The following is a 13,706-nucleotide window of genomic DNA, read 5'->3' on the forward strand; positions in this document are numbered from 1 at the left end:
GACTGAATGCAGTGTACTCTGGGCCTTTGCTGTTTGCCTCCTCCCAGGTGCCTTAATAGCCAGGTAATTGCATATGAATGCTGTCTGGGTTTTACGTTCAGAGTTGTGTTGTAAGTGGCTGCTGTTGTAAGAGGTAATTGCGCTTGTGGTGCTCTGTAGGGCCCACGGCATTCCTTGTACTGGTGGGTGGGTGTTTAGTCTGCCATGTGGTGTGGAGTGATACACTGATTGTGAACAGTCGGGCGCCTGAAGATTGAAGTGCTGTCTGACGTCTTCCACTGGAAGTTATGACGAACTCCATTACTATTGTTTATATTTGCCTTTCCGTAATATCCTGAATATAGATACATTGAGTTTTTGGCTGGACTACCTGAGTGAAGTAATGCAGCCCGCTCCCTATTTTCTTTCTTCGTAGACACCAGGGCAAAATTAGGCAGTTTAGAATTTAAAATTTGTATCTAAGAAATATATGTGGCAATCACATTTACCATAAAAGCAGAACACTTTAAGAGTCCTCGGTTGTTGACATATAAATGAAGCAAAAAAAAAAAAAATGTTGAATTAAATCTAATGTAACTCAATAAATATGCCAACATCTTTCAAATGTGTCAAATTGTTAAAAAATGATGATACGTCAGCAGACAGATATAAAAACAAGCATTTACAATGCAATGGTTTCGCCTTTGGAAAAGTTAGAGCTATTGGCATTGTAAATGACAAAATTTGTATTTATGTATTGGTTTTGAAAACAGATAAATAAATGGCATTGTCATTTACATTGCCATTAGCTTAATCTCTCGCAAATGTGAGACCTATTGTACCCTACGGACGAGCTCAGCAGACAGTAATTACTACCACACACACACACACAGAGCCAGCCACACACACACCCAGAACCACACACACACCCAGAGCCACACACACACACCTAGAGCCACACACACACACCCAGAGCCACACACACACACACCCAGAGCCACACACACTCACACACCCAGAGCCACACACACACACACCCAAAGCCACACACACACACACACACCCAGACCAACACACCCACCCAGAGCCACACCCACCCACCCAGAGCCACACACACCCACCCAGAGCCACACACAACCACCCAGAGCCACACACACACTCAGGGGGCAGGGAAGCAAGCACAGCGAGGGGGCAGGGAAGCAAGCACAGCAAGGGGGCAAGGAAGCAAGCACAGCGAGGGGGCAGGGAAGCAAGCACAGCGAGGGGGTAGGGAAGCAAGCACAGCGAGGGGGCAGGGAAGCAAGCACAGCGAGGGGTCAGAGAAGCAAGCACAGCCAGGTGGCAGGGAAGCAAGCACAGCCAGGTTGCAGGGGAGGAAGTGGAACCAGGGGGCGGGGGAGCAAGCACAGCCAGGGGGCGGGGAAGCAAGCACAGCCAGGGGTCAGGGAAGCAAGCACGAGCAGGGAAGCAAGCACAGCCAGGGGGCAGGGAAGCAAGCACAGCCAGGGGGCAGGGAAGCAAGCACAGACTTGGTAATAGTTATTTCAGAAAATGAACTTCTTTTAAATACCAAAGAATAAGTGTAACATAAAATTATTTGAGCTATGCGCAGGCTATCAATAAAAATCAGTTGGCCCAGTAACCAGTATCCAATTACACTTCACATGAGATCGCAAATGTCGAAATTATGTCCAATGAAGACTACATACATTTTCGGGTCAAAATACAACATAAGAATTTCTTATTATGATACTTTATTCTTGATTTCTTTTCTTCAAGAAAGTACTTATAGTGGTATAGCCACAGAATGCTCAGTTACTTACCGGTAAATCTGATTAGCCTTAGTCCCTAGTCCTTGTTACAGTCATTACTTCTGAGGTCGAACCCAGCTCAAAAGTAAGGACTGGAACAATGACATGGGGATAATGTAACCGGGTTAATCAGCTGTTTTCAGAAGCCAGGTTCGGAATAATGCAGCCACAGCCAACGGGCACATAAGCCGTGGTGACATGCAAACCTTTGAGCTTTCCCGAGGTTTTGGTAATCGGTCTGCTGCTAAAACAATTCGTGCCCGAAGCAGACGTTCTGCATTTTACATGCAGTCAGTTTTGCTGCTGTTGCTCATAGGGTCAGAGACAGTGGTACATTCACTGGCGGTCTGATTTGCTGGAAACGTGTTAAAGTAGCTAGTGAATAGTTCCACTAAAAAATAGTGTTCGAGTAGGAAAAAAGCATGAAATTTTGAAAGATTCTCATGCACAAGTTGCCTGGTGAAAAACGCCCATTTTGTGGGGCATACGCTGTAGGTGAAGCGTGAGGGTGACAACCTTTGCAAACGTGTCACATTCACAAGACTTTGAAAGGAATTACTGGAATTAGTAACATTATGAAGGTGGCCAAATTTTCTGGTCAAGACAAATATTCATTCGTAGCAACACTCCAAAGACAATGTGCCACACACAGCCACATAGAAACAGCTATATGCTATCCCAAAAGCTGGTATAGAAAAGACTTGCTGGAGCAGGTGAATGATAAACAGGAAAAAGCGAAAGACACTTTCCGCAAACTCCTTGAGCACAGCTTCGTCTGAACGAGCCCGTTTTTGACCGTATGCTTACCATATGCGCACCAAAGGCTTTGCAAATACAAAAGCGTGAGGGTTGGTTGCACCCTTTTGTAATCTAAAAGGATCACTGGCATTTAACATGCACATACATCGCCTGATACTGTTTTTCTGCCATGCTTAACAGCTGTTCTTAACCAAATCAACAGTACTAAACTTTCTGACCTCAGAAAAGAGAACAACTGGCTTGAGTGGCATTGGAGTCAATGTCTTGCAGGTCGCAGCTGATGTCAACTGTCAACTTATACTTCACTAAGCCATCCCATCATGCTGTCAATGTCACAAGACCCCCCCTCCCCCGAATTACCTTCACTTCCTCCATCTTCACCGGCCCAACGATCTGCCACCACCGGGACAGTTGCCACTCCCGGGACCTCCACCGCCGGTTCAAATTCGTCCACATCTACAGAATTAAAGAGGGACGAGTCAGTAAGGAAAACTAATGACACAGAATTTAATAGGATCGGAACCAGGAGACAAGAAAGGTGGGGAAGCCTGGTAAGGAAGACACAAAGATAAAGAAAGAAGGGAAGTGGTGGAAAGACAAATTAAATGATGGCTAGGGATAAAGACGATCTGTAGGTATTTTAATAACAGAGTCCCAACGGCAGAAGCAATCAAATGGGAAGAGAAAGAGCAAAGGTGTAAGTTTGAGGCGGGAGAAAGCTTGAATTCAGAAGGCAGAGGAAGCACGACCAGAGATCGACAGAAAGTAGCAAGTCCGTGGCCATTAACGGCTACAATGGAGTAAAGAGTAACATGCCGAAAGAGTCATTGAGGTTAAGGGAAGAAGCAAAGGCCGAGGTCCGAGAATGCGCTTACCCCAAGAGTCAGGCGCCGCCATCTTTCTTGCAGGTTGCTCCCGTCCGCACGGTGTGTGAGTCACTGTCTGACGCTCTGCTTATCACGCAACCGCACAGTTGTGTTTTCTTATTGGTGAATGCTCTTGTCCATCATCGATTGGAACTATATGACACGCTCTTTGACGCAAGGCAGTTTTGAGTACTAGCACATTGAGATTGCATGATCTAGCCACCCAGTATTATTCGAATGCGCCTCCTTGTTTCTGGAGCCAGGGAGGAATGCAGAGATACTTACTGGAACTCACAGCACGCCCAATAGTAGGTGAAACAGAAAACAAACCACTTTGGAAATTAAAAAGAACAAGCATTTACAAGTGGGGCGGGAACGGGCACACAGACAGCGGGGGGGGGCGGGAACGGGCACACGGACAGCGGGAGGGGAGGGGAGCACTCACCAGGACTTCTTCCGGCGGCGGTCGGCCTGGAGGAATGACCCGTAAAAAACTAAAAAATAAATAAAATAAACCACTGCCCACCGCCGCAATGATGATCGCAAGGGGGCGGAGAGGGAAAAAATCGCCGGAACGCCCACGAATCGCCCCGGACAATGACGGACGCCTTTCTCTTCCAATGGCTAGCCTCCATTTATGGAGCTAGCCAATGGAAGAGAGAGGCGGGACAAAGCCACATACACTGTTTTCAAAAGATTTCGCCTGCGCGAACGCTGCTGCGCAGTGGATGCCAGGCGAAACCTAAAAAGCGTAAGTGCATGAAGGGTGAGTTTAGGAAAGGTGACGTAGAGAGCGTTCAGGAAAGGGGGTAGAAGTTGAAAGCGAGTGGGCGGGGTCTGACAGTGAGAACAAGGGGAGTGAGTTTTAAGTCATGGTGCCCTTTTCCATGATAAAAGCAGCACGACAAGGAGGGTGACTGGGAGTCGGAAGGCCGTCTATGCCCACTTCTCACAATGTCACAGTCAAACCTCTCGGGCAAGCCTCTCCTATAGTGATATAATTACAAACGTGCCAAGAACTTTAGACTGAGAACTAGAGGTCTAATTCTTTTTCTAGGAGGTTCTGTGCTTCTGGGCATATGATTTTTTTAAAGACTGTCCACACGACAGCCCACCAGAAATGATAAGTGCTCAGGCCCAATAACACCCCTCCACCCCCAGACTCACTGTACATATTACTGCAAACTCAAACAAAAAAATAACGTGGGCAAGCTGACCCGCTCATAGCCCCTCTGCAACGTGTCCAGCGAGTCCAGAACAGGAAAACGGGAGGCATGGAGGGGACAGCGCAGGAAGAGCAACTGTCCGCCTTATTTGTCTATTGATAGTGGTATATTTCTAAATATTGTTCGGAATAGCATCTGGTTAAGGTATACAACATCAGTTTTAGAATGAACCCCAGCTTCTCCTCCTAAAGGCACATGTGTATTTAGCGAGTATTTGTCTACTTCTGGGCGCTGCACCAGCATAGTGTACCATAATGGGGAGAGGATGTAGCCTTACGGCTAGAGCGGTTGACCTCAAAGTTGGGGAACCAGGTTCGAGTCTTGGCAACATTGCTCAACATCCTGTGATTTTGGGCAAATCACACAGGGGCCCATTAGGATGGCGGGCGGACTTTCGTCCGCCCGCCACCCTAGCGGTGCTGGGACTGGCTGCCAGTGGTGCGGTGGCCCCGCACCGGCGATTAGGATGCCACTACCACCTTGGCAGTGGCATCCTCCATTCCCAGCATTGTGGCGGGCGGTGCTCACATTCCGCACGCCACAATCCTGGGAATGCACTGTGTGCATTGTCATGCACAAGGTGTTAGGCACGCGAGGTGCCTGCAACCAGGTCCATGACAATGCAGGGGGGTACCATAGGTAACCCCCATGTGCACCCCCACCTCCCCAATACCCTGGGGGCCAGCAACGTGTCCCCATAAGCAACAGAAAGGCTTCTTCCCGCTCCCATGCTAATATGGATGGCGGTGTCTGCTAGACACGCCACCATATATAGCCCCTTTTCCGCCGGTCGACTAGTCGACCGGCGGAAAAAAACCGGCGAATGGTCTTTCCATCCGCCGGGGTCCTCCGCCATACTAATATAGTGGGGGGAAATGGGTGGCGGGCGGGGTAGGATGTAGGGAGGATCGCCACCGCCCGTGGCGATACACCCTACATCCTAATGGACCCCTTAATCTCCACGTACCAAAAAAAAATGAATGTGTCCATCTGTAACAAAACTGGTGCTCATGTAAAGTGCTACGGAAATTAGTGCCTATCATTTCCCAATCTATGCTACGTTCCATCGTCGCAGCTACTGTGATTTCACGCAGAGATTATGGAAATGCCCTCTACCTTGGCCTACCAAAAACCTTGATAAATAGGCTACAGGTGGTGATGAATGATGCCGCCCGTCTCATCTTCAGACAGCCAAGACGCACTAAAGCATCCCCCCTGCTACAAAGTCTCCATTGGCTCCCCATCAAGGAGCGAGTGGAATTTAAAAACTTGTGCATAGCCCATAAAGCCATCTATGGCATGGCGCCCGCATACATCAAAGATCGCCTGGCAATGTATAGCCCAAAGAGAGCTCTCAGATCCTCAGACTCTCAGCTACTAGTCTGCCCTCGGTACAAACTCGCCACCAAGGGCGGAAGAGCCTTTTCGGTGCTGGTTCCGCATCTTTGGAACACACTACCTGAGCCACTACGGAAGGAAGGAAACCTCCTACGTTTCAGAAAGGGGCTGAAAACGTTGTTCAGGAGAGCCCTGTGAGCCACTTAGGCTAGTGGATGCCCTCTGTACTGTCAAAGTTGTTGTTTACCATCGATTCCCGAGCGCTTAGAGGCCTGTAGGTGATTGAGCGCGCTACAAATCAAAAATAACAATAACAACAATAACAATAACAATAACACTGATACCCAATTTCTCGGGTCTAGTTCACGCTATATAAAGCTCTAAAAAAACTCTTTTAGCTGTTGTTAGCCAACTGACTGTCCCATGAGAGGGTGGCATATCTATACTATCACCGGTGAAACGGACAACAGACATCTCCAGGGAATGTTTGTGAGCTATGAGGGGGTGGATGTACTTTTACTGCGACACCAACTAAAGCAAGCCCCTCTCCTGTAATCCAACATCGGTCCGAAACGGATACTCTGTTAACAGACAAAACTAGTATATTTTGATGATGCACCATGAGAGACTTTAGGGGCAGTAAAAATAAAACCTGCTACAAAAACGAACCAATTGCATTAGTGACAACAGAGAGATGTACGTTTGGGGTGTTTACGAGACCTATGAGCTTTACTAATGCCTACCAGACAACCCTGGTGTTATTTGGTGTGAAAAATGTAGAACAAAAACAGTCTCTAAAAGTGCGTGCCCGTTCAGATTTTAAAGAGGTATTACAAGCGAGCATTAGCAACACTTGCTCCTTCTAATTTAGTACGCATAACCCCCGCACTCTGCCCCACTCCCACATGTATGCCATATCTCCCCATCATGTACTCCTTATCACGCCAAGAAAAGCCAACCTACACGTTTGTCTTGTGGTCATTTGTTGGCCGCAGTTTATTAGGAATATGAGGAAACATGTATCTACTTTGCATTTTGCATGTCTTGTCATAACAAACTTCCTTGGTATTGTCTCTTGGCCCTTCTGGGTCGTTTTCGTTGGTAGGTTGGTTTTTTTGCGCCTCTTTTGCGCGGGAAGGGAGTAGCATTTGTCCAGGAGTTAGGCCACCTCGCTACCTTGTCTGACTTTGTTGTGCCCTGCCATCCGGCGGGGGCTGGGCTGCGAGCGCCGTCTACTCCCTCCTTCGGTAGGCCAAGCTACCCATCCGTGAGGGATCCCAGAGTGGGTGGTCCTACGCACCTGTCCTTAGGCTAACTCACCCAGCCATGAGGCAGAAGGTGAGTGGACCTATTCTGGCACACCTCCCTCCGGTGTGCCTCCGTACCAACCGATATCAGCGTAGTTCTTCGCCATGCCTTGCCTCTTCCTCAGCCCTGCGACATTGCTGATCCTTAGGTGTGGATAGCTGGCACAAGATTGCGCTCTGATGCTGTCGCTGCTCCCCCGCTCCGTGAAGATAGAAGCTTGCTTGGGGGAGCAGCGCTTATATGCCCCCCACTCGCCTTCCCCCCTCATGAAGGCCCCCTGTTCATTGTGGGTTTGCATCTCGCCCTGGCCCCCATTGGCCTGGGGGGGTTGGCGCCACTTCAGCGGCTGCTGGAGAGGAGGGGTGGCCGGGGGCATCCTTTCGCCCTTTGTCCTGCTTGTTCGCGCCCAAAGGGCTGGTCCCCACTGGTTTGTCCGGGAGGCATGGCGCTGGTTATGGCGCCGGCTTTCGAGCCCCCTTCGGGAGCACCCTCTGCGACTTCAGCTGCAGTACATGAGCATGGACAGCAATGCACAACGTTGTCTACCAGGGAGCTTCTGTGAGGGGCTGTAGGTCAGGCAGAATCTTATAGCCACAGTTTTTAGGTCTCGACTACTCTATCCCGTAAGGGTTAAATAGACGAGAGTATAGAGGGCAAACCAAGCTCTGAAACCATTGCGGATTGCGTCCAGTACATGTGGTGCACTCGTGCGGAACGCGCGTCCACATCAAAGCCATCAGCCTCCCTCCCACAGGCATCTGAAGCTTCCCCAGCGTGCGCTCAGCCTCAGGCATTCAAGCGTGAAGCTTTCCAAGCGCGTGCTCAGCCACAATTCTCCTCCCCCCTAAATTCACCCCTGCTGTTTCTGCCCACGGCATTTGGTGCATTTCTGCTTCCTCAGAAGATTGACGTCTCTGCCTCTTCGACCCCTTTCTTACTTGCTGTTCGTGTTAAATTTCATTTCGCAAGCAGTTCCCCCTCCTCCCTCTCCTGACTTGCTCCTGCCTCCCAAACCAATCCCACGTCGAGGCTGCTTCTACTCTCCCGCTGCCCCGTCAGAGCACTTCAATTGCTTGCATTTTTTATTTAGATGGTCGGCGGTTCTAATCTGTAATAAGAAGAGTGACTCCGTGCTTGATTTGAGTGAAAGGCAGCATGGAGGCTGTACCAAGCTTGGAATGATGTACTTTTCTTTCTATCTTCCCCCGCCCCCGTAATGCCGAGAGCATTTCCCGGCCGGCCGCTTTTAATTTAATTTCGCAAGCAGTTCCCCCTCCTCCCTCTCCTGACTTGCTCCTACCTCCCACACCAATCCCACGTCGAGGCTGCTTCCACTCTCCTGCTGCCCCGTCAGAGCACTTCAATTGCTTGCATTTTTTATTTAGATGGTCGGCGGTTCTAATCTGTAATAAGAAGAGTGTCTCCTTGCTTGATTTGAGTGAAAGGCAGTATGGAGGCTGTACCAAGCTTGGAGTGATGTACTTTTCTTTCTATCTTCCCCCGCCCCCGCAATGCCGAGAGCATTTCCCGGCCGGCCGCTTTTAATTTAATTTTGCAAGCAGTTCCCCCTCCTCCATCTCCTGACTTGCTCCTGCCTCCCACACTAATCCCACGTCGAGGCTGCTTCCACTCTCCCGCTGCCCCATCAGAGCACTTAATTGCTCCTGCCTCCCACACCAATCCCACGTCGAGGCTGATTCCACTCTCCCGCTGCCCTGTCAGAGCACTTCAATTGCTTGCATTTTTTATTTAGATGGTCGGCGGTTCTAATCTGTAATAAGAAGAGTGACTCCGTGCTTGATTTGAGTGAAAGGCAGCATGGAGGCTGTACCAAGCTTGGAGTGATGTACTTTTCATTCTATCTTCCCCCGCAACGCCGAGAGCATTTCCCGGCCGGCTGCTTTTAATTCAATTTCGCAAGCAGTTCACCCTCCTCCCTCTCCTGACTTGCTCCTGCCTCCCACACCAATCCCACGTCGAGGCTGCTTCCACTCTCCCGCTGCCCCGTTAGAGCACTTCAATTGCTTGCATTTTTTATTTAGATGGTCGGCTTTTCAAATCTGTAATAAGAAGAGTGACTCCGTGCTTGATTTGAGTGAAAGGCAGCATGGAGGCTGTACCAAGCTTGGAGTGATGTACTTTTCTTTCTATCTTCCCCCGCCCCCGCAACGCCAAGAGCATTTCCCGTCCGGACGCTTTTAATTCAATTTAGCAAGCAGTTCCCCCTCCTCCCTCTCCTGACTTGCTCCTGCCTCCCACACCAATCCCACGTCGAGGCTGCTTCCACTCTCCTGCTGCCCCGTCAGAGCACTTCAATTGCTTGCATTTTTTATTTAGATGGTCGGCTGTTCTAATCTGTAATAAGAAGAGTGACTCTATGCTTGATGTGAGTGAATGGTAGCATGGAGGCTGTACCAAGCTTGGAGTGATGTACTTTTCTTTCTATCTTCCCCCGCCCCCGCAATGCCGAGAGCATTTCCCGGTCGGCCGCTTTTAATTTCATTTCGCAAGCAGTTCCCCCTCCTCCCTCTCCTGACTTGTTCCTACCTCCCACACCAATCCCACGTCAAGGCTGCTTCCACTCTCCCGCTGCCCCGTCAGAGCACTTCAATTGCTTGCATTTTTTATTTAGATGGTCGGCGGTTCTTATCTGTAATAAGAAGAGTGACTCTGTGCTTGATTTGAGTGAAAGGCAGCATGGAGGCTGTACCAAGCTTGGAGTGATGTACTTTTCTTTCTATCTTTTTCGTGTGTATGTATATTGATATACAAAATGCTACTCAGTGGCTATAGCCACTGTTATGTGTTCTTTTAGTGATTTCATAAAGCACAAACTAAACCAGAAGGCATTAGAGCGCTTTATCTGAGCACCAGTTTCATTACATTAGGACACTTTCATTCTTTAGGTCTCGTCTATCCCACAACACCACTCAACGCCACAACACCACTCAGCGCACAGCATCCCTCAACGCCACAGCATCACTCAACGCAACAGCATTACTCAGCACCACCACAGCACCACTCAGCACAACCACAGCACCACTCAGCACCACCACATTATCACTCAGCACCACCACATTATCACTCAGCACCATCACATTATCACTCAGCACCACCACAGCACCACTCAGCACCACCACAGCATCACTCAGCACCACCACAGCACCACTAAGCACCACCACAGCACCACTCAGCACCACCACAGCATCATTCAGCACCACTCAGCACCACCACAGCACTACTCAGCACCACCACAGCACCACTCAGCACCACCACAGCATCACTCAGCACCACCGCAGCACCACTTAGAACCACCACAGCATCACTCAGCACCACCACAGCACCACTCAGCCCCACCACAGCATCACTCAGCCCCACCACAGCACCATTCAGCATCACTCAGTACCACCGCAGCATCACTCAGCACCACCACAGCATCACTCAGCACCACCACAGCATCACTCAGCACCACCGCAGCACCACTTAGCACCACCACAGCATCACTCAGCACCACCACAGCACCACTCAGCCCCACCACAGCATCACTCAGCCCCACCACAGCACCATTCAGCATCACTCAGTACCACCGCAGCATCACTCAGCACCACTGCAGCACCACTTAGCACCACCACAGCATCACTCAGCACCACCACAGCACCACTCAGCACCACCACAGCATCACTCAGCCCCACCACAGCACCATTCAGCATCACTCAGTACCACCGCAGCATCACTCAGCACCACTGCAGCATCACTCAGCACCACCACAGCATCACTCAGCACCACCACACCATCACTCAGCACCACAACAGCACCACTCAGCACCACCACATTATCACTCAGCACCACCACATTATCACTTAGCACCACCACAGCACCACTCAGCACCACCACAGTATCACTCAGCACCACCACAGCACCACTCAGCACCACCCCAGCACCACTCAGCACCACCACAACATCACTCAGCCCCACCACAGCATCACTCAGCACCAATGCAGAATCACTCAGCACCACCACAGCATAACTCAGCACCACCACAGCATCACTCAGCACCACCACAGCATCACTCAGCACCACCACAGCATCACTCAGCGCCACCCCAGCATCACTCAGCGCCACCCCAGCATCACTCAGCACCACTCAGCATCATCACTCAGCGCTACCCCAGCATCACACAGCACCACCACATTATCACTCAGCACCACCACATTATCACTCAGCATCACCACAGCACCACTCAGAGCCACCACAGCATCACTCAGCGCAACCACAGCATCACTCAGCACCACCACAGCACCACTCAGCACCACCACAGCACCACTCAGCACCACCACAGCACCACTCAGCACCACCACAGCACCACCATAGCATCACTCAGCACCACCACAGCATCACTCAGGGCCACCACAGCATCACTCAGGGGCACCACAACATCACTATGCGCTACCACAGCATCACTGAACACCACAGCATCACTCGTCGCCATTACAATATCACTCCCCGCCATCACAGCATCAGTCTGTGCAACCATTCAACAACAACTGGTTCAAATATGTTCTCTCAATGTTTCAAGCTTTATTACAAATGTCACAAAAGGATGTGAATATTTCACTTCTGTTCTTGGGTTTTCGTCACAATAAAATACACTGAACATAATCTTCACAAAAGTTATTTACAAAAGTTTAAGCTATTGCCATTATAAATTACAATCACTTTTACGTAAGTATTAATTATTTAAAAAAATTAAAAGCCATTGTTATTTGTAATATCAATACATCTAAGTCACGTAAATACAAAACATGTTGCATTACAAATGCTATAGGTGTCACATTTGCGAAAGTTATAACTATTGGCATTGTAAATGACAAAGCTATTAATTTAGCTATTTTCAAAACCAACACATAAATAAAAAAATTGTCATTACAATACCAATAGCTCAAACTTTCCTAATGCGAGACCTATTGCATTGCAAATGCTTGTTTTAAAGGGGGCCTCGAAACGGGTCTCTATCGGGCTCTGTTTTGTGCCCTGACACAGGCAGTCCGTTTTTTCCCGGACTCCATGTGCGCTGCTCACTTCTCACTAGTGGCAAAATAACGGCATGATGTCATGCCAGGGAAGGGTTGTAGGGGAAAGGAAATCCTTTAAAGAGAGTCATTTTCTCCCTGGATTTTCCTTCTCTTTTTGAAACTCAGGAGCAGCAACATTATCGTGGTGTCAACAAGGCTTTAAGTGGAAGCTTTTTCAAAATTATATACATGCCAGAGTTGCTGCTTATTTATCTTATGCAACTAACGACCATTGACAAAGCCAATTGTCCTGCCTTGTTGTAGATATGATGTCACTTGTTGTATCATATATCTGGATGCAATGATAGAAACAGCAAAATACAAGTCGGGCGGCGCACTATGCTAAGCACAGATTTTTAGCATACATGTTTTTAAGCCACACCCTTAATTACATTGGCCACGCCCCTTTGAGAGACCCCCCCCAGTTACTCCTCTGGAGTGCCCGTCCGGAGTGCACAGGGTAAATAGGAATAGAGAAGCAGAAGTGGATGTTTTTACTTCTCCCAGCACTTACAGTCCTCAGCTGGAGGAGGTGTAGCTGTCCGACGTCATCTCAGCAATTTATGACTATGCGGTCTGCTTCTTCAGAGCAGTGACTCCGCCCGGGTTTCTACTGTTATCCATTAACAAATAAAACAGACTGGGACGAAAGTGGCGTGGCGTGAGGCCGTGTTTCTAATTTTTTTTAAAGTTACATTTATTTAAAAAAAATTAAAATCCCAAGTGCACAGAAAAAGGAGATGAGGAGTGACGAGGTGGTCAACCCAGCTTACAGGAGGAGGGCGGGAGCAAAGTCATCAGGGATAACGTGTGGGGCTGAGAGCAGAGCTTAGAACGCAAGCAGGAGCAAAGCCACACAGCCCCCAAGGCAGCATCCAAAGGCAAGGGTGCAGAGGGTGGGGAAGGTTAACCCGTCCAATCAGCACAGGAAGCACCAGCAGCAGGCTCGTTGTTAGGGGGAAGGTCGGGCTGTGAGAGACCTGTGCATTTTAATAACAAAAAGTATTATTTATTACCCCAAAAAACAAAAACACCATGGGGGTCATTAGTATGGCATACCCCAGGAAACAGGACCGCCCACAATGCTTGCGGCGGTCCCGCACCCGCACCTGCCGAGCAGGAGGACGTTCCTTCCGCTATGTGGCAGCAAAGTTATGAAACTCACTACCATCACACATACGAGAACTTGAAGATCTGCTGGCCTTCAGAAAGGCAATCAAGACCCACTTTTTTTCCCCTAAACTAAGCTTTCCGGACATTGTCTTGCTGAGCTTCATCGTAGTCAGTTGTTTGTGTGCTGCCAGAAGCACCGGGACGTCCCTTTGCTGGGGCAACTGAGCGCTATAT

This window comes from Lissotriton vulgaris, chromosome 12 (assembly GCF_964263255.1).
Source record: "Lissotriton vulgaris chromosome 12, aLisVul1.2, whole genome shotgun sequence".
In the NCBI taxonomy this organism is placed as follows: Eukaryota; Metazoa; Chordata; class Amphibia; order Caudata; family Salamandridae; genus Lissotriton; species Lissotriton vulgaris.